The sequence below is a fragment of the Aquarana catesbeiana genome, linkage group LG08 (assembly GCF_042186555.1).
Source record: "Aquarana catesbeiana isolate 2022-GZ linkage group LG08, ASM4218655v1, whole genome shotgun sequence".
NCBI classification, from domain to species: Eukaryota; Metazoa; Chordata; class Amphibia; order Anura; family Ranidae; genus Aquarana; species Aquarana catesbeiana.
Window position 1 is genome coordinate 125,069,459 of NC_133331.1, and position 19,625 is coordinate 125,089,083.

Consider the following 19,625-nt stretch of genomic DNA (forward strand, 5'->3'; position numbering starts at 1 on the left):
GGCAGGGGGACACTGCTGCTTTCTTGGTCCTGCCCTTCCCCCCCCAGACCCCCTTATTTTTGTGGAGGACGGGGTTTTGATAAAGAGCAATCGACCATGGATGGCTGAAGCCGCACACCCCTGAGTTCCGTGCCATCCCGACAGCTACAGGTTATCCCCGCAATACAGCACACCTGCATTTTACATGGCGGCAGCTAGTTCACACTCCTCGGAACTTGCTGACCCTCAACAAGGCACCATACAGAGGTATCTACTTAGAACAGCGCCGACTGATCCCCGAACCCCTAAAGACAAGATGGCGCCCGGCCGCAACCCAGGGAAAGCCAAGCCACCCACCGCCACTCCCGCAACAGCTTGCATGACAGGAGACACAAATGAGAAACTCCAAGATTCCAGAGGAGAGACATCAGCCTCCTCTACAAGGTCAGTCACATCGCAAGACACAGACACCGGGGAATTCCAGACAACCCCTCATCCCTTGTCGGGAGTGCCCATTAGAACGGAAGCTACAGCCCTACTCTCTGCCTTCAGAACTGATTTCGAATCATGGGCAAGCAAGATGGAGGATTCCCTACAAGTAGAGCTAAACGCTCGGAGACAAAAAGTCACAGCTAATGAGGAAACGGTATTGGTCTTAAATACTGCTCAGGATGACCATGAGGCATGTATAACAGCTCTTGAATCTGCATCCACGACACATCTCCGTCGCCTACGCCACCAGCAGCTCCACATAGAAGACAGCGAAAACCGCAGTCGCAGAAACAATATTAGACTGCAAGGTCTACCTGAGGCAACGTCGGGAGCAGAACTGAAACCCACTGTCATATCCATCCTCAATAAAGTGCTGGGAAGAGAGGCAGCATCACCAATTGATATGGATCGTGTTCACAGGGTGGGCGGGCCGGGGAGAGCCCGAGAAGGTCGCCCCCGCGATGTCCTCTGTCGGGTCCACTATTATACCTTAAAAGAGGAGATCATGCGAAAAGCATGGAACGTGGGCCCAGTGGACTTCTTTGGAGCCTCTATCCACCTATACTCTGACTTGTCTCGCAACACGCTATACATGCGTCGAGTGGTGCGCCCTCTACTAGACCTTATACGGCAAGCCGGTGCCTCCTATACATGGGGTCACCCCTTCAGCATCAAGGTGACACGGGGAGATAGCAGGTTCACGCTCTCCGATCCAGACCAACTGCCTGACTTTTTTCTATTTATTGAGCAAGAGCCGGTGGACGTCTTGAACTGGCTGGACCCTCCAGACGATGGATCGAGACAGTTGGGACTTGGTCCACTCCCACAGCGTCGCAGACGACCTAGGTTTAGGTCAGTCTCTTCTGGCCCAGGGATGAGACGACCTACCTCTCCAGAAGATTAACTCAGAAGTTGGTAGGAGACGGACGGCTTGTGTTGTTCTGCAAAGATGCCCCTATTTTTTAACTGTGCTTTTCTACCCTAAAGCCCGAGACTCCTGGAAAACTTGGTAAATGATGTAGTGACAGCAGGGGTCGGACCTTTTGGCTCTTTTCCTGCTCTTTGCCAATTTACTATATGGCTGGGGTTCAGGAGAGAACATAGCCTATGGTCACCTTGGGACTCTCACTATGAAGGGAGTCAGGTACTGCTACAATACAACAACAGTTTTATATAAAATGTTCTGCTTTGTGTCAGATTGTTCCCTCTCACCCCCTCCCTCTGTGGCGTGCGGTGGGGGGTGTGTGGCGGGAGTGGGGAATGCTACTCCGGAGGGAGGTTTGGCCACCGGTCTTAATTAATCCCCATCTCAGGAGAATGTAAGTTTAAAAGGCGCCACGCATAATGCGATTGGATGCCTCCTCGGGTGGATCCCCCGCTCCTCCTATCCCCCCTGTGCGCATACTATAGTTTTGGCTAACTGATTTATTTACAAGTGGGAACCAATGTAATTGCAATTTATTTTCTATATGATTCCAGGTTAACTACTTATACCCACTGTTTATATTTAGTTGGTTGTTCTCATCTGTTCTCGTTAAGCTGCCTTATGCTTCACATACGTTTTACATGTTTAGTGTGCCACATACACTATATACATGCCTGATTCGCTGTCGGGATCACGGCTCAGGTTCACCCATTTCGACCTTCCCCCCACAGTAGGACAGGCACTGTTTGTGTCTAAAGCGTGATATCTCACGCAGTGTTTTGCGTTAGCAAACACATTCGTTTTCTGGACACATTTTTTTTTTTAGGTGTCCTTTCACTTACACCTTACTTCTTCCATTATCCTCATACTCTTCTCTCTCTTCTCTTTCCTCTCTTTTTCTTTTCTCTTCTTTTTCTCCTACTCCCTTATTTCACCCCTTCTCCCCACCCTACCCCGAACTGTTCTACGTACTTTTCTTCTATATCCTATTGCTTTCCCTCCTATACAACCTCTAGCACTCCAGCATGGCTCACACGGTGACCTCACGCCCCCAATTGAAATTTTGTTCATACAGGGTAAACGGGCTGAACATCGCTTCGAAACGTGGGCAAATACTATATGAGATGCACAAAAGACGAGTCAATGTGCTTTTGTTGCAGGAGACCCACTTCCATTCTGAATCCACCCCTCCCTGCTCCAGTAGATACTTTAATAGATGGATCCACAGTACCAATCCAACACAAAAATCTAAGGGAGTATCTATTGCATTTCATAAAACACTCCCTATTGAACTGCTTGATCATATGGCAGACCCCCAGGTAGGTACGTTTTTGTGAAAAACTCTCTATGGGGGACCAAATTTACAATAGCTAATCCATACTTGCCTAACACACACCAAGTCCCATCGACCTTGCAGTATTTCAAGATCTTGTCGGGTTTCGCAGAGGGTAAGCTCATACTCGGGGGGGACTTCAATACTCCCCTGGATCCACTTTTGGATTCATCGACATCCCGTTCCTCTATATCCTTTCCTAAAACGTGCCATCTACAATATGCATCTTGTAGACATATGGCGGATACTGTACCCAGATTCACGAAACTACACACATTTTTCCAACGTGCACCGATCATATAGTCGTTTACATTATTTCTTAGTCGACCACGGCTGTTTAGATTGGTCCCCATATTGTGAAATAGACCCTATGGTTTGGTCCGACCACTCTCCTATATTCTTGACACTTACAGTCCCCTCTACCCCAATAAAAGAATGGACATGGAGGTTGAATGACTGAGCCAGGGTTCGATTCTCGGATAGCGGAGACTATTTCAAATTTTTTTACAGACCACGCCTCTGATGACACCTCACCACCCATTAAATGGGAGGCATTAAAGGCGGTCTTACGGGGTAGTTTTATCCAAATGGGTGCCCGCATGAAAAAAGAACGCTCGGCTGCGATAGCCACGGCGGTACACAAACTCAGGGCACTAGAGACTACCCATAAACACTCCCCGACTGTGGAGGTGCTTGCGGAGGTTTCTTCCGCTCGCTCTCAGCTTAGGGAATTATATGAGGCTTCAGCCCGTACCTTTGCGAACAAACTAGCCTTTCACCAATACAAATTCCGGGATAAATGTGGTAGATCACTAGCTCACACCCTACATACCAAACAACCTAACACCTTTATACCCCACATACGGGACAATTCTGGGAAAACTGTCTCGTCACCCTCTGAGATGGGACAAGTTTTCCGGGACTTCTATCAATCCCTCTATAACATACCTATAACAAGCCCCACTGAGCCCCTCTATACTAGAGCGGACGCACAAGCCTCATATATCGCACAAAATGCATTACCTACTCTAGATGACGAAACGATAGAGGACTTAGAAGCGCCAATATCGGAAGACGAGGTTGCCCGCGCCATTGCATCCACCCCATCTGGTAAAAGTCCGGGCCCTGATGGCTTCACCCCGAAATTTTATAAACAATTTGCTCCCCTTCTCACTACCTTCTTAACAAAAGTATTTAACTCAATCTCTGAGCGATCAGTATTCCCGCCGCAAACTCTAGAGGCACATATCACTCTCATCCCAAAACCAGACAAAGACCTGACTATATGTGCTAATTACCGACCCATTTCGCTGATAGGGGTAGATCTGAAAGTTTATGCGAAGGTGCTGGCTAATAGACTACAACCGTTGCTACCCTGATTAATACACTTAGATCAAGTGGGCTTTGTGAGTGGACGAGAGTCACGAGATAACACCCTGAAAACACTTCTCATTGCAGATTATGCTCGAGCCCACAATGTCCCATTGTGCCTTCTCACAGTAGACGCGGAGAAGGCCTTCGACCGCATTGACTGGCAATTTCTGCGCCTATCACTGCAACAATTGGGTCTAGGCCAAAACATGCTCTCCAGAATAATGTCCCTCTATACCTCTCCCTCCGCCAGGATTAGACTAAACGGATCTCTAGCTCCAAAATTCACTATTCGCAATGGAACGCGACAGGGGTGCCCCTTGTCCCCCATTCTCTATGTTCTTGTTATGGAACACCTAGCCATCGCCCTTAGAAACAACCCGGCTGTCCACGGTGTTAGTATAGGCCCCATACATACTAAACTTGCCCTATTTGCAGATGACTTGCTCATATTTGTGACCCAACCGCAAGTCTCCTTACCCTCCATTATGCAGGAGTTTCAGAGATATGGGGATGTTAGTAACTTTAAAGTTAATCATAGTAAGTCAGAAATACTCAATATTTCACTCCCAGAAGCAGCTCTCTAACAACTCGCGTCTTCCTTCCCTTTTAAGACAAACTCCACATCTATTCGTTATTTAGGAATTCATATCCCAACAGACGCCTCCCAACTATTCACCAGCAACTTTACCCCTCTACTTCTTAGAACACAAGCGGATCTGACCACATACGCATCTAAACAGCTCTCTTGGTTGGGTAGGGTGAATGTTTTAAAGATGAATGTCCTCCCTCGATTCCTCTATCTTTTTCAAACCATACCTATTCACATCCCCACCTCGTTTTTCAAAAAGCTTCGCCAGATTTTTTCTAAATTCATATGGCAAGGAAACTGCCCCAGGATAAAGTATGAAACAATGATTCTTCCGAAGGCCCGGGGGCGGGGGTCCCAGATGCCTCTTCCTACCATAAGGCAGCGGTACTCACACGTATTGTGGATTGGTTTCACCACCCCTCCTCCAAGCTCTGGGTTCAATTGGAGAAACATCTCAATGAGGCTGATCTTTGCGCCCTGCCGTGTATACCTACGGCTCGGCGTAGGGATAGTACCCTCTCTACTGCCCTTACTCGTCAGACTCTTCAGATATGGGACCGACTGCTATTAACGAGTAAATTATCTAAACCCCAGGGCCTGATGACTCCTCTCTTTGGGACTCGGCTTTCCCCCCGGCGGAGGTTGAGGAGAGATTTGGATCCTGGAATAGGGATAGTCATAGACGTTTGGCACAGGTATTACGCGCTGACCCATCTTTGAGACCAGACATACCCCCCAGACGGGTCCGGGGCCCCCAATCATGTGGTTACAAAGGAGTCAATTAATATCATACATACGTACTTTCTCCCCCATTTCAGAAATCCTAGATGACCCGACAGACTTTGATGAGCTGCTCTTACAACCAGACCCGCCAACACATGTAGTATCTTTGTCATACTCCCTTCTATTAAACGTATCTGCCCCTGACCTTCCAACATACACGCAGAAATGGGAAACAGATCTACAGCATTCCATCTCCCCTGCTGATTGGCAAAAAAGCTTTATCTTAACGCATAGGATCTCTTTGGCAACTAAGACTCAAGAAAAAGGGTTTCAGCTATTAACGATTTGGTACAGATGCCCGGTGAATATCCAACGATTTAATCCCTCTCTATCAGGTACTTGTTGGAGATGCCTGTCCTCTAGTGGGACAATGCTCCACATCTGGTGGGCATGCCCTCCAATTTGGAAATTTTGGCAAAAGGTCTTTGATCTATACAGCAGGCTGATGGCGACCTCAATTAAGCCCACACCAGAGATAGCCCTACTATCTGTGCTTCCGGGCCCACTCAAGCTGATTAAAAAAGAAATACTGCGCCACTTTTTGGCTGCGGTCAGGACAGTGATCCCCAGACATTGGAGAACAATAGATGTGCCTTCCTTGGGTGATTGGGCTGTCGAAGTGGATCGGATAAGAGATCTAGAGCATCTGCTGGCGCGGGAAGCAGGGAAGGAGGAACAGTACTGCACTACCTGGACCTCATGGTCGATATTTCGATACTCCGATGACTTCCCCATATGGATAAGGGATGCCCCGTCTTTGCCCGCCGATTAGCCATGCTGGGGTGCTTCCCACTTTTGTTGTCACCCCTTATCTCTCTACATGCTCTCACTCCTACCTTTCTCTCTGCCTTCTTTTCTGTATGTACTGAAACAGTCACTCAAATATATGAACAAAGATTATATCCCCAGAATTGCTCAACAACTTGAATATCTATAATAAATGATTGAATGATCCTTACAGCGTTCCAGCCCGACTAGGAGGAACCTCCAGATAACACAAACACGCAAAATTACAAAGGTGGTTATAGGTTGGTTCCCCCACGCTTGTTATCTTACTATTACATTAAAATCCTCTATATACAATGTGATAATACAGTATTTCACCGGAAGCTGTATACCAAAGCATATATTCCTATGCATATATAGTAAAGGGTACCCCTATTGTTCTGTATATAATTTATACAATATTATACTGTACAATACCTTATCTTTCTGTTATACCCTTATATTGAAATAAACTAAGATTGAATAGGAATGTCCGATCAATGTCCGATCGTGTGTACGGGGCATTAGGATAATCGCTCCCTCAAAAGGAGTCCAGCAGTCCTCCTGCAGATCGCATCCCAGACAGACATGCTCAGCAATTTAATCCGTCTGCCCGTTGGCAAATAAACTTTCTGTTTGGCTCTTAAACAAGAGTCCTTATAGGAGTACTTGTGCAGCAAGGGACTTAGCAGAGACAACACACCCTAGTGTCCATAACTTTGTCCTTGTTAGGCACCATGAATGTGAGTCTCCTGCTGGGCAAAGTATTTGGGGAAAACCCACCCTAACCTATCTGCCATCCTGCAGTCAATCTGGGTTTGAAATACATTTGTGAATACACTTCAACAATCCTGCTCACAAATAGTACCTCTGGTCAGGCAACCTTTTCCGACTGTCCCCTGGTCCTCTCACTGAGATAGAATAGCTACGGGTATTTTGTCCGGCCTTTACCACCAATACTCTATCTTTGTGAATCGCTCTTCCAAGTCTCCATTCACGGTGGATATCTTTAAATCGGACCCAAACCTCACTGTCAGGTGTCCTCTTTGACTTAGGAACGTGGAGATAGTCACAAACAAGTTCGTCCTCCCATGCTTCCCGAGAACTCTCAATAATTTCCATAATGTGTTCCGAGACATAGGGGTAATCGAAGCCCCACTCCTGAGCCACTTTTCTCTGTACCTCTCTTTGAAATCTTGAGAGTCTAGGCAAGTCTTTAGCCTTTCCTCTACCAGGCAAAACACATGCGTCAGTAGCTCTGCTGACCCATTGTTGAAACGTAGCTGTCCTAGTAGGAAGAGTAGTACTCGAAACATTAGACGGTGACTCCAACCGTAGGCCTCCAGCATCTGGGACACAACATACAGAGCCTCTCCACTCCATCAATCACTCCCAACGCCAGTCCTCCGGTGAGCTCTAACCGAACACCGGTGTCAATCAGAACCCGGTCCTGCAAATCAGACAACCGCTGCATGGCAAGTGTTTTCCCAACACCTTCCGCCGCCTGTTTCGGTCTGGCGCGCGGCACACTGAACGCTGAAAACTTTTCCTCTGGGGCGTGGCTCCACCCATCACTTGGTTCAGCGCGCGAGGAACTGTAGCTGCACATTTTCAAAGTCCTCCCCAGCGACCCCTGGTGGCAGGTACTGTTATACTGCAGGCTATCTTGGCAACAGTTACTGAAATGCAGATTTCGTTGCTATGGGAGATGGTTAGCGGCAAACATGAAACAGATATCCCGGGCGACGCCCCCACATGAAGTGGTTACCCCCGAAGGAGTGGCTAAATAATTGTTATATCCGTAATTCACGTTTATGTCACTCTGGCAGATTTTGGCTTTTTATTTTTTCTGTTATGTATCTTACTTCATTCAGTGATGTTTCTCTGGATTGTACAGATCCCCATATGGTAGCTGGAGTGTCTTTGAGTTCCACAGCAGGTTTCGGTGGAATTGAGGCACCTGCCTGGCTGTATGTTGGCTATTGGGGTGGGGGATTGGCCATACACTGTACAGTTCTTGTTCCGCTTTCCTTTAGGTTTACCAAAACCATGTAGTGTGAGATCAAACATAAACCCACTTAATTGTGTGCAATCAGGCACACCCTTGCACTGCATGGTGGAAGGTGGATCTGGGAGAGGTTGGAGATTTGTGCAGTGTATGGCCAGCTTCACTCTACTTTTGAGAAAAAATACAAATAAAAAAAAAAGAGATCTGTATTAGTTATGAGTAAGCTGTGTACATTGCAGAATAATATTGTGATCCTGTCTTTTCTGTACTTAACAAGCTTTTTTATCCTTGTCCTGCTTCTAGCATAGCTGAGTTTGTTTCATGCTAATGTCAGGACTCTGGTCTGGAAAGCTGCTGTGTCAGTCAGCCTCCCTTTAGCTGTGGTTAACCCCTTAGAGCACAGGTGGCAAACACAAGGCCCGCGGGCTGAACCAGGCCTTGTCATGTGGCCCGCACAGCAGCCTCCGGCCGCTACCTCTTTTTCTCACTGCTATTAGTTTTTCTCTGCCAGGTATCCCAGGCAACAAGGGAAAACATCCTCCTCCTCAGTCCCGCGAGTGGCAGGACTTTGTATTAGCACATGCGAGGCCGAACGGTCATTCTCCAAGAGAATAAGAGTAAACATCTCCTCCTCCGCTCTGTCTTCGCCTCCACCCCACCTCCACTCTGTCTCCACCCCCGCCTCCACTCTGCCTCCGACGCCACTCTGTCTCCGCCTCCAACGCCGCTCTGTCTCCGCCTCTACCCTCGCCTCCGCTCTCTTGCCTTCTCAGTCCCTCAAGCGGCGCCGTCTTTTATGCGAGCTGAGCGCATGCGCGGTCTGCCCAGCATAGTGGCAGAGATTGCTGACAGCTGTGGGGTTTTTTTTTCCATCCAGCGGGCTGCGTCCTGAGGGCAGGCTTTTTGCGCACTTGTGTTGATGAATAGAGACAGTGTTGTGCTGCTTATTTTGAAGTGATGGTGAAAAAAACATATAGGGCAAAACTGAGTACTGATACTGAACACAGAGATCCACTCACAGGAGGGAGGTACCATCTATCCATCTCTTCTCAAGACCTCCTGCTTTCAAGCTCTCTCATCTCCTCCTCCCATGCTCATCTCCAGGATTTCTCCAGAGCCTCTCCCATCCTCTGGAACTCGCTACCTCCATCTATCCGGCTATCCCCTACTCTTGCTACCTTCAGGCGATCCCTGAAAACTCATCTCTTCAGGAAAGTTTATCACGTCTCCAACTAATCTCCTACCACTTCCATCAGCTCAATCCCCACAGTTACAACCTTTTGTACCACCTGCCCCACCCTATTAGATTGTAAGCTCTTCTGAGCAGGGCCCTCTTAATCCTCTTGTATTTTATTGTATTATAACTGTATTGTCTCCCTTTTATATTGTAAAGCGCTGCGTAAACTGTTGGCGCTATATAAATCCTGAATAATAATATTAATAATCTATTGCCCAATAAACAGGGAGGTACTAACTATAGCCCAATACAAAGGAAGGGAGCCGTCTTTACAGGAAGGTACCAGAGCTGGGCCAGGTAGTAGAGAGTACAGATGTGAGGAAGCTGGGGGGGGGGGGGGGCTCTGTGGAGGCAGATATGTGCAGAGGTGGGGGGATGGGAGGAGAGTGATGGGTGCAGAGGTCAGAACCCAGGTGGAGTAGTGGAAATTAGATGTTGCACACTGCATAGTACACTCCTGATCCCTCCACTCTGTATGTAGCGCAATCCTGGTCACTCCATTCTGTACGTAGCGGAGTCCTGATCACTCCACTCTTTACGTAGCGCACTCCTGATCACTCCACTCTGTACGTAGCGCACTCCTGATCACTCCACTCTGTACGTAGCAGAGTCCTGATCACTCCACTCTTTATGTAGCGCACTCCTGATCACTCCACTCTGTACGTAGCAGAGTCCTGATCACTCCACTCTTTATGTAGCGCACTCCTGATCACTCCACTCTGTATGTAGCAGAGTCCTGATCACTCCACTCTGTACGTAGCAGAGTCCTGATCACTCCACTCTGTACGTAGCAGAGTCCTGATCACTCCACTCTGTACGTAGCAGAGTCCTGATCACTCCACCCTGTACGTAGTGGAGTCCTGATCACTCCACTTTGTATGTAGCGCACTCCTGACCCCTCCACTCTATACGTAGCACACTTCTGACCCCCTCCACTCTTTACGTAGCGCACTCCTGATCACTCCACTCTGTACGTAGCGCACTCCTGGTCACTCCACTCTGTACGTAGCAGAGTCCTGATCACTCCACTCTTTATGTAGCGCACTCCTGATCACTCCACTCTGTAGGTAGCAGAGTCCTGATCACTCCACTCTGTAGGTAGCAGAGTCCTGATCACTCCACTCTGTACGTAGCAGAGTCCTGATCACTCCACTCTGTACGTAGCAGAGTCCTGATCACTCCACTCTGTACGTAACAGAGTCCTGATCACCCCACTCTGTACGTAGCAGAGTCCTGATCACTCCACTCTGTACGTAACAGAGTTCTGATCACCCCACTCTGTTCGTAGCAGAGTCCTGATCACTCCACTCTGTATGTAGCGCACTCCTGACCCCTCCACTCTATACGTAGCACACTTCTGACCCCTCCACTCTTTACGTAGCGCACTCCTGATCACTCCACTCTGTACATAGCGCACTCCTGATCACTCCACTCTGTACGTAGCAGAGCCCTGATCACTCCACTCTGTACGTAGCAGAGTCCTGATCATTCCACTCTGTACGTAGCAGAGTCCTGATCACTCCACTCTGTACGTAGCAGAGTCCTGATCATTCCACTCTGTACGTAGCAGAGTCCTGATCACTCCACTCTGTACGTAACAGAGTTCTGATCACCCCACTCTGTACGTAGCAGTGTCCTGATCACTCCACCCTGTACGTAGCGGAGTCCTGATCACTCCACTCTGTATGTAGCTCACTCCTGACCCCTCCACTCTATACGTAGCACACTTCTGACCCCTCCACTCTTTACGTAGCACACTCCTGATCACTCCACTCTGTACGTAGCGCACTCCTGATCACTCCACTCTGTACGTAGCGCACTCCTGATCACTCCACTCTGTACGTAGCAAAGTCCTGATCACTCCACTCTTTATGTAGCGCATTCCTGATCACTCCACTCTGTACGTAGCAGAGTCCTGATCACTCCACTCTGTACGTAGCAGAGTCCTGATCACTCCACTCTGTACGTAACAGAGTCCTGATCACTCCACTCTGTACGTAGCAGAGTCCTGATCACTCCACTATGTACGTAGCAGAGTCCTGATCACTCCACTCTGTACGTAGCAGAGTCCCGATCACTCCACTCTGTATGTAACAGAGTCCTGATCACCCCACTCTGTACGTAGCAGAGTCCTGATCACTCCACCCTGTACGTAGCGGAGTCCTGATCACTCCACTCTGTATGTAGCGCACTCCTGACCCCTCCACTCTATACGTAGCACACTTCTGACCCCTCCACTCTTTACGTAGCGCACTCCTGATCACTCCACTCTGTACGTAGCGCACTCCTGATCACTCCACTCTGTACGTAGCAGAGCCCTGATCACTCCACTTTTTATGTAGCGCACTCCTGATCACTCCACTCTGTATGTAGCAGAGTCCTGATCACTCCACTCTTTATGTAGCGCACTCCTGATCACTCCACTCTGTACGTAGCAGAGTCCTGATCACTCCACTCTGTACGTAGCAGAGTCCTGATCACTCCACTCTGTATGTAACAGAGTCCTGATCACTCCACTCTGTACGTAGCAGAGTCCTGATCACTCCACTCTGTACGTAACAGAGTCCTGATCACCCCACTCTGTACGTAGCAGAGTCCTGATCACTCCACCCTGTACGTAGCGGAGTCCTGATCACTCCACTCTGTATGTAGCGCACTCCTGACCCCTCCACTCTGTACGTAGCACACTCCTGACCCCTCCACTCTGTACGTAGCGCACTTCTGACCCCTCCACTCTGTACGTAGTGCACTCCTGACCCCTCCACTCTGTACATAGCGGACTCCTGACCCCTCCACTCTGTACGTAGCGCACTCCTGATCCCTTCACCCTGTATGTAGCGTACTCTTGACTTTTGATAGTGGGAGGGCTCTTGACATCTGATGTATGGGGAGTGGGGTGCTCTGGATGTCTGCTTATAATTATTATGAGAATAATACAATTCTATGCCAGTTGAAAAGGAGGGTTGCAGACCGCTGGTATCGTCCACAAGAGGACTTTATTGAAGACTGCTCAGACCGAACACCATTTGATGATACCAGTGATGTGTGTTCTTTTTTTTTTCAAATTTACATCACCTGCTACAGAAGTGTGAGTGGGCTCCATGCTGGTCTGCACCTGCCCTTCACAGCACTGCAATGGTTACATACCATGGCAGGTGGAGCGTTAAACTTTGGATATACTGACCAATTCTATGTCACTTTACAGAGGCATAGGGACCATAAACTACAATCAAATAACCCAAAAATTCCAAGAAAAGAAAAGTTGATGCAGAGGGAAGGCAATTTCACGAGGGATGGGAAAGTGAATACATGTTTGTGCTTAATGGAGAGAAGCCGGTATGTCTTATATGCTACGAGGTAGTGGCAGTGATGAAGGAATACAATTTACGCCGGCACTTTGAGACCAAACACGGAGCCAAATATACCAACCTTAGCCATCAAGAAAAGCAACAAAAGGTCAAAGAATTAAAAAGGCAGCCTGCATTCTCAACTGAATATTTTTGCAAAAATTACAGCAAAAAATTATGCAGCAGTGAAAGCCAGCTTTTTTGTGGCTGAAGATATTATGCAAGCTTCAAAGTGCTTTTCAGAAGGTGCATTTGTCAAACAGTGTATGCTAAAGGTATATGAACAGGTGTGCCCTGAGCAGAGACAGGCTTTTTTATCAAGAAACACTATCACAGACCGAGTCAGGGACCTAGTGTGGAATCTTACAACACAGCTGGCTGAAGAAACATGCAGTTATCTGGCGTTTTTATTAGCTATTGAGGAAAGCACTGACAATACTGATACAGCTCATCTAGTCATTTTTGTAAGAGGTGTGAAGGAAGACTTGTCTATCAGTGAGGAGCTCTTGGATGTGGTTGCCATGCAAGGAACAACAACTGGGAGGGATATCTTCAATGCGGTGGAGGAATCCGTAAATAAAATAAAGTTACCTTGGGAAAAGTTGGTGGGGCTTACAACTGATGGCACAGCTGTAATGTGTGGAGAGAAAACTGGCTTGGTTGGACTGTTGAAAGAGAAGATGAAAAAAAGTAACTGCCAAATGCCGCTCATAACTTACCACTGCATTATTCACCAAGAAGCTCTGTGTGGCAAGGTTCTTGAACTGGATAACATAATGTCCACAGTCGCGAAAACAGTAAACTTTTGTTTGTGCACAGGACCTGAATCATCGTCAGTTCCAACGATTTTTGAAGGAGGCGGCAAGGAACATACAGATGTGTCATACCATACAGAAGTAAGGTGGCTGTGTAGGAACACCTTTCTCAAGCGATTTTTTTTTTTTTGAGCTTTTGGGAAAAAATTACTCTCTTTTTACAAAATAAAGGGAAGCCCTTGACTGAATTGTCAGATCCAAACTGGCTGTGTGATTTTGCCATGTTGTGTGACTTAACAGAGCATTTCGCTCAACTGAATCTGAGGCTGCAGGGCCGCAAACAACTCATAACGGCAATGTATGACGCAATTACAGCTTTCCAGGAGAAACTGTGCCTATGGAAGTCACAGCTTGAAAAAGAAAGTCTTGCCCACTTTCCTATCTGACAGAGCATCTCAACCTCATTCCCAGGTGCTTTTTCATGTGCTCGATTGGCTACCAAAGTGAATCGGCTGATTGATGAATTTGATTGACGCTTCTCTGACTTTAAAGAACAACACTTAATATTTACCAACTTTGCCAATCCCTTTAACATCCAAGTTGACAGTGCACCACATCACCTTCAGATGGAATTAATAGAACTTCAGTGCAACAGTAGCCTGAGAGCAAAGTTCCAGGATGCTGCAGTCGACGGCTTTTACCATCTCCTCCCCCCTGCTTTGATGCCACAGCTCCGACTTCAAGCTGCCTGTGTTCTGTCCATGTTTGGGAGCACCTATCTATTTGAACAGATGTTTTCAGTCATGAATCTGAACAAGACCAAGCTCAGATCACGCATCACTGATGATAACCTCCATGCTGTTTTGCGGATTGCTACAACACAAGACCTAAAGCCAGACATCGACGAGCTGACCTCAGGAAAACGGTGTCAGACATCCAGTCAGAAAAGTTAAAGAAAGTTAATGCCTTGTGTTTGCCATATGTGTAATAAACAGTGCCTGGCAATATTTGTATGTTTAAAAAAAAATAAAAAATACTGTTACCAAAACAAATTGTACAATATTTGTACATTTGAATATCTGCTAGCTATTATTCTTCCGAGGCTTCTGTTTTAAGAGCTAGTCATTACTTAAATTATTACTAAAACCAGTAGTAATGAATGCAGTGACAATTATTAATGATAATAAAGAGTAGATACATAGTCCTACATATACAACTGGCCCTTTGAGGGCAACCATACTGCTGATGCGGCCCCCGATGAATTTGAGTTTGACACCCCTGCCTTAAAGGATTATAGCAAAACAAGCTAATTCCTATCGGACTGAATTTGTTTTGAACTGCTTTATTAATCTGCAGGGCCATCATTTGAAGTAGATTGGTAACTTTTGACATATTAAGTTACCAAATGATTCTTGCTTAGTATCCTGTTTATCAGGAAATTGATATTTTTACAGAGACAGGAGTGAAGTCAAGAGGTCCTGGTGCAGTAAGACTATGTAGGGCAGTGATGGCGAACCTTGGCACCCCAGATGTTTTGGAACTGCATTTCCCATGATGCTCATTCACTCTGCAGTGTAGTTGAGCATCATGGGAAATGTAGCTCCAAAACATCTGGGGTGCCAAGGTCCGCCATCACTGATGTAGGGTTACCTCCTTGTCTTCTTACTGCAAGTTTGCTGCAAAGCCATTTGCTTACATTGCTAAGCCATGAGTGTCAACTCTTCCTGGTAGCCAGTCATTATTAGGGAGGTAAGGGGCACCCATCAGGTAAGAGTTTTTCTTTCAGGTGTATTAGAAATTAACTATGGGCTTTTACCATTTAGTCCCTCTGGCTTGGCAGGCATCAAGCACTGCCTTAAATTGGTCCTGTGCCACTCATCACTTGGTAGCCAAAGCCCTGTATGTATCTTGACGACACCTCTAGGGTTGTCACATTCATTGAACATGTGGGCTACATTTCCACTGGTGTGACTCCAAAGTCGCATCAAAGTAGTGCAGGCACCGTTTCAAAGTCGCATAGATGGGAACGGGTGCCAGTGAGATCAATGAGCTGTGACTAGTCACAAGTCGCACTTATGGAGACGAAGCCTAAAGGGGTGGTTTTCACTCACACTGTGGGAGAATCAATTCTCTCCAGACTCTTTCAAGAGAGGATACACATGAGTGTGATGGTATGAATCCTGTTGGTTCAAGCAGACAAGGATAAAGATGGCAACGCTTAACAGGCTGTCACATTTGTTTACACACATGGTCAATACACTGTAAGGAGTGTTTCCACTCGCTCTGGGAAGGGGTTACCTGTTTCAACGATGAACAGTCTCCACGCCTTTCCAGGCCAGCAATCCTATTCAGACTCTTTTCCAAGAGAGATTAAGGATGAACATGACTGCAAGAATACTGCTTTATTCAAGCAACCAAGGATAAAGATGACGGCAGCTAGCAGGTTGTGACGTTTGTTATGCATGTGGTCAATACACTCTAAAGGAATTTTTCCACTGGCCCAGTGAGGGGTTGCCTATTCTGCCAATGTGCAGTCTCTGGGGCTTCCCAGACAAACGATCCACTTCAGTCTCATCCAACAGAAGATACGAATGAACATGACTGTATGAATCCTGCTGCTTCAAGCAGCCAAGGTCAAAGATGTCGACACCGAATAGGTTGTCACATTCACTAAACATGTGAGCAATACACTCTAAAGGAGTGGTTTCCATTCACCCTGTGGGCAAATCAATTCTTTCCAGACTCTTCCAAGAGAAGATGCAGATGGAATAGGACTATGTGAATCCTGTTGGTTCAAGCTGCCAAAGACAAGATGACAACGCCTAACAGGTTCACATTCAGTAAACATGTGGTCAATACACTCTAAAGGAGTTGTTTTCACTCACCCTGTGAAGGGACCTAGTCCAGGAAATTGGCACGTGTCTCCTACCTAGCCTGAATAAACTTTGGGCTGTCCACCCTGTTCCACTGGGAAGTGGTCACTGTGTTCACATGCTAAATGCATCATCTATCAGGGAGCCCCTCTGCTGGTCTCTGGGGCGGCATATGAGTGTAAATCGCTCTCAATGGAGAAGCCGTCCAATATCATGGCTGGAGTGGACATTTTCCTTTATACTGGGTTACTGAGCTTCCTTATGGAGGAGGCACTGCACTGCTGCTTAATAGTCATTGAACAAGCTCAATGTTTTTGCTTGGCTTCTTTTTCTGCAGAAATGCAAATACCAAACCAAAATAAAGACCAGTGCTACTAAAGAAGGTAGGGGACAGTGCCCATCTGCTTCCCAGGAAAAGCAGCCCTTTTCAGGCTCTGCCAAGATGTGCATGAACATGACTTTATGAATCCTGCTTTGCTCAGGCAGTCGGGGATTAAGATGGTGCTAGATACAATTGTCACAATTCATTAAACGTGAGGTCAAGACACTCTAAAAGAACTGTCTGGACTCACCTTGTGCAAGGTCCAGTTTTCCTTCCGAAGCCAGCAACTGGACTCAAGAGGTTTCTCGGGCCGACCAACCTTCTTCAGACTTTCCAAAAAAGAATATATGTAGTAAGATGTCCTATGTCTGCTTTTTAATTCCGCCTTTCTAATGCCGGTGAGATGCCTTTAGACTGAAAGCAGTGGAAGTAATTTAAAGGGCTTCTGAATCATCGGACGAGGTCCCTGGAGGTGCTACAGAGCTTTGGTTGGTTGATTATCTTCAGCAAGAGCAAGCTTGTTCTCTCACAGAGGTTATAGTATCTGGATGTCTCAATCGACAGCAGTGGGGAAGGTGTTCCTTCCACAGAAGAAGATACCCCTCTTGATCTTGATGATCCGCGCTCTGCAGACGAGTCATTTGATATCAGCAAAAATCGTATGAGGGTGTTGATGAAAGCAGCAGTCCCCACAGTGGCCTGGGCTTGATGGCATCTCAAACACCTTAAGTTTGCTTTACTCCAGCAGTGGGTCAAGCTCATTGTCAGAACCAGTTTGCTCAAGGAAGATCGAAGGGAGCAATTCCTCCATCTAGGGTTGATGGCAGCATAGGAGGCATTACTGACCTTTGCACCACTGCTTTAGGGCCATTGTGCAAATTCAGACAGACAATGGTAGCATATGTGTCGAATCGGGGAGAAATAAGCAGCCTTGGGCAGATTGAGGCATACATTTTTCATTTGCTGGAGTCCAATCTGTTGTCCCTGTCAGTCTCTTGCCTTTCCTTGGTGGAGAATACATGAGCAGACACTTTTTGAGCACACACTTTCTGGATCTAAAAAAAATGGAAAGGTTTGCTCAGTGAGGCAACCCGCAAGTGAATTTAATGGCACCTCCTGTCAGTGCTCAGCTGCCAGTGTTCTTCTCCTGGTTCTTCCATCCAAGAGACAGGGGTCAGGATGCTCTGTCCCAGCGCTGGATTTTCTGGCCTGTATACAATTTTCCTCAAACTTCTCTAATCCTGAACACGATCCGTTCATGGTTTCCGCTGTTGTGGCAGTTGTTGATCGCTCCGCTGATGGCACTTCAGATATCTTTGGTACTCGGGCGGCATGCCTCATCCCAATATGGCTCAATTGGACGGCCTGGTTTTTTGTAAGAAGCAGAGTAGCCCAGGTGGGCATAGCAGAAGAGGCTCAGTGAATGCTGCACAAATCCTGTAAGATATCCTTGAATGCTACGTACTATATACTATGTGGAAAAGATCTTTGGGGTGGCAGGTCTTGGAGTTCTTCCAATCGGCCCTAGACAAAGGGCTTAGCTACAGTTCGGTCCAGCTGTCGACCGTTCCAGCTCTAACTTCCTTGTGTGGAAGATCCGTTTGGTGGCACCTTTTATGCGAGCAACCTTATAGCTTAACCACTTACCCAATGGGCACTTAAACCCCCTTCCTAACCAGACCAATTTTCAGCTTTCGGTGCTCTCACACTTTGAATGACAATAAGTCATGCAACGCTGTACCCATATGAAAGGTTTGTCCTTTTTTTTTATGCAAATAGAGCTTTCTTTTGGTGGTATTTAATCACTGCTGGGTTTTTTAATTTTTTGCGCTATAAATCAAAAAAGACTGAAAATTTGGTAAAAAAAAAAAAAAATTCTTTGTTTCTGTTAAAATTTATTGCAGAGTATTGGCGAGTATTGAGTATTGGCAGAGTATTGGCAGAGTATTGGCAGAGTATTGCATAGTATGGCAGTACTGGCATATGGGCACTGAGCAGCACTGTGGGCTGGATCTGTAGTGCCCACAGCGCTGCAAATGATCTCTCCCTCTCTCTACTTTCACACTCTACCGATCGGTACAGAGAGGGGAGGGAGGAACCGGCATCATGACATGATGCCGGTTTGTTTACAAGTGATGCTCCATCATTTGATGGAGCGATCACGTGGTAAACGGCCGCTATCAGTGGCCATTTACCGTGATCCGTGATGCGCCGGGTCCCCTGGACCCGGTGGTCACAGGTATTCACGGGTGCGCACCCCAGGGGGCGCGCGGGAGAGCAGTTCTGTGAGGATGTCCATGGACGCCCACCCAGAAAAAGCCGACCGCGCTGTAGCCATCTTTCAGCTATGGCCCGGTCGGCATGTGGTTAATCAACAACCAGTCGGGTGTCTCGGGACAGGAAGATTGGTCAAGGATGGACACAATTTTTAGGTCTTTTTTTTTCCACGTATCTGCAGAGAACGCAGAAGTTCAGGCTGGCGGATGACTGGTTCATCTATCAGTAAGTCCTAAAATGGGTCAAATGACCCCACCTAGAATCCTTTTGCTCTTGGCTAGTCAAAACCATCAGATGGGCATAGGTAGCTTTGGGTCTTTCCCCTCCAGAGGGGGTTCATGCGCATTCCACAATGGCAACATCGGCTTTGTGGGTGAGTCACGCCAGGATTCCAGTGGAAATGCTGTAAGGCTGCCAGCTGAAAGTCCCCTAAAGTTTCCATCTACTATTACTGTTTGGATGGGCTTTAGGCACCTTGGTGTTTGTTTCTGCTCTTTCTGTGTGATTTTTGATACAATTATTTTGCATGCAGTCTGCGTAGCTCAATTGGACGGCCAGGTTTGGCC

The 19,625-nt window shown here is 47.1% G+C and overlaps 1 pseudogene; it reads left to right on the top strand.

Annotated features, from left to right (window-relative positions):
- Window positions 1-295: 295 nt before the first annotated feature.
- Window positions 296-14,836, top strand: LOC141106702 (general transcription factor II-I repeat domain-containing protein 2-like; annotated as a pseudogene).
- Window positions 14,837-19,625: the final 4,789 nt, after the last annotated feature.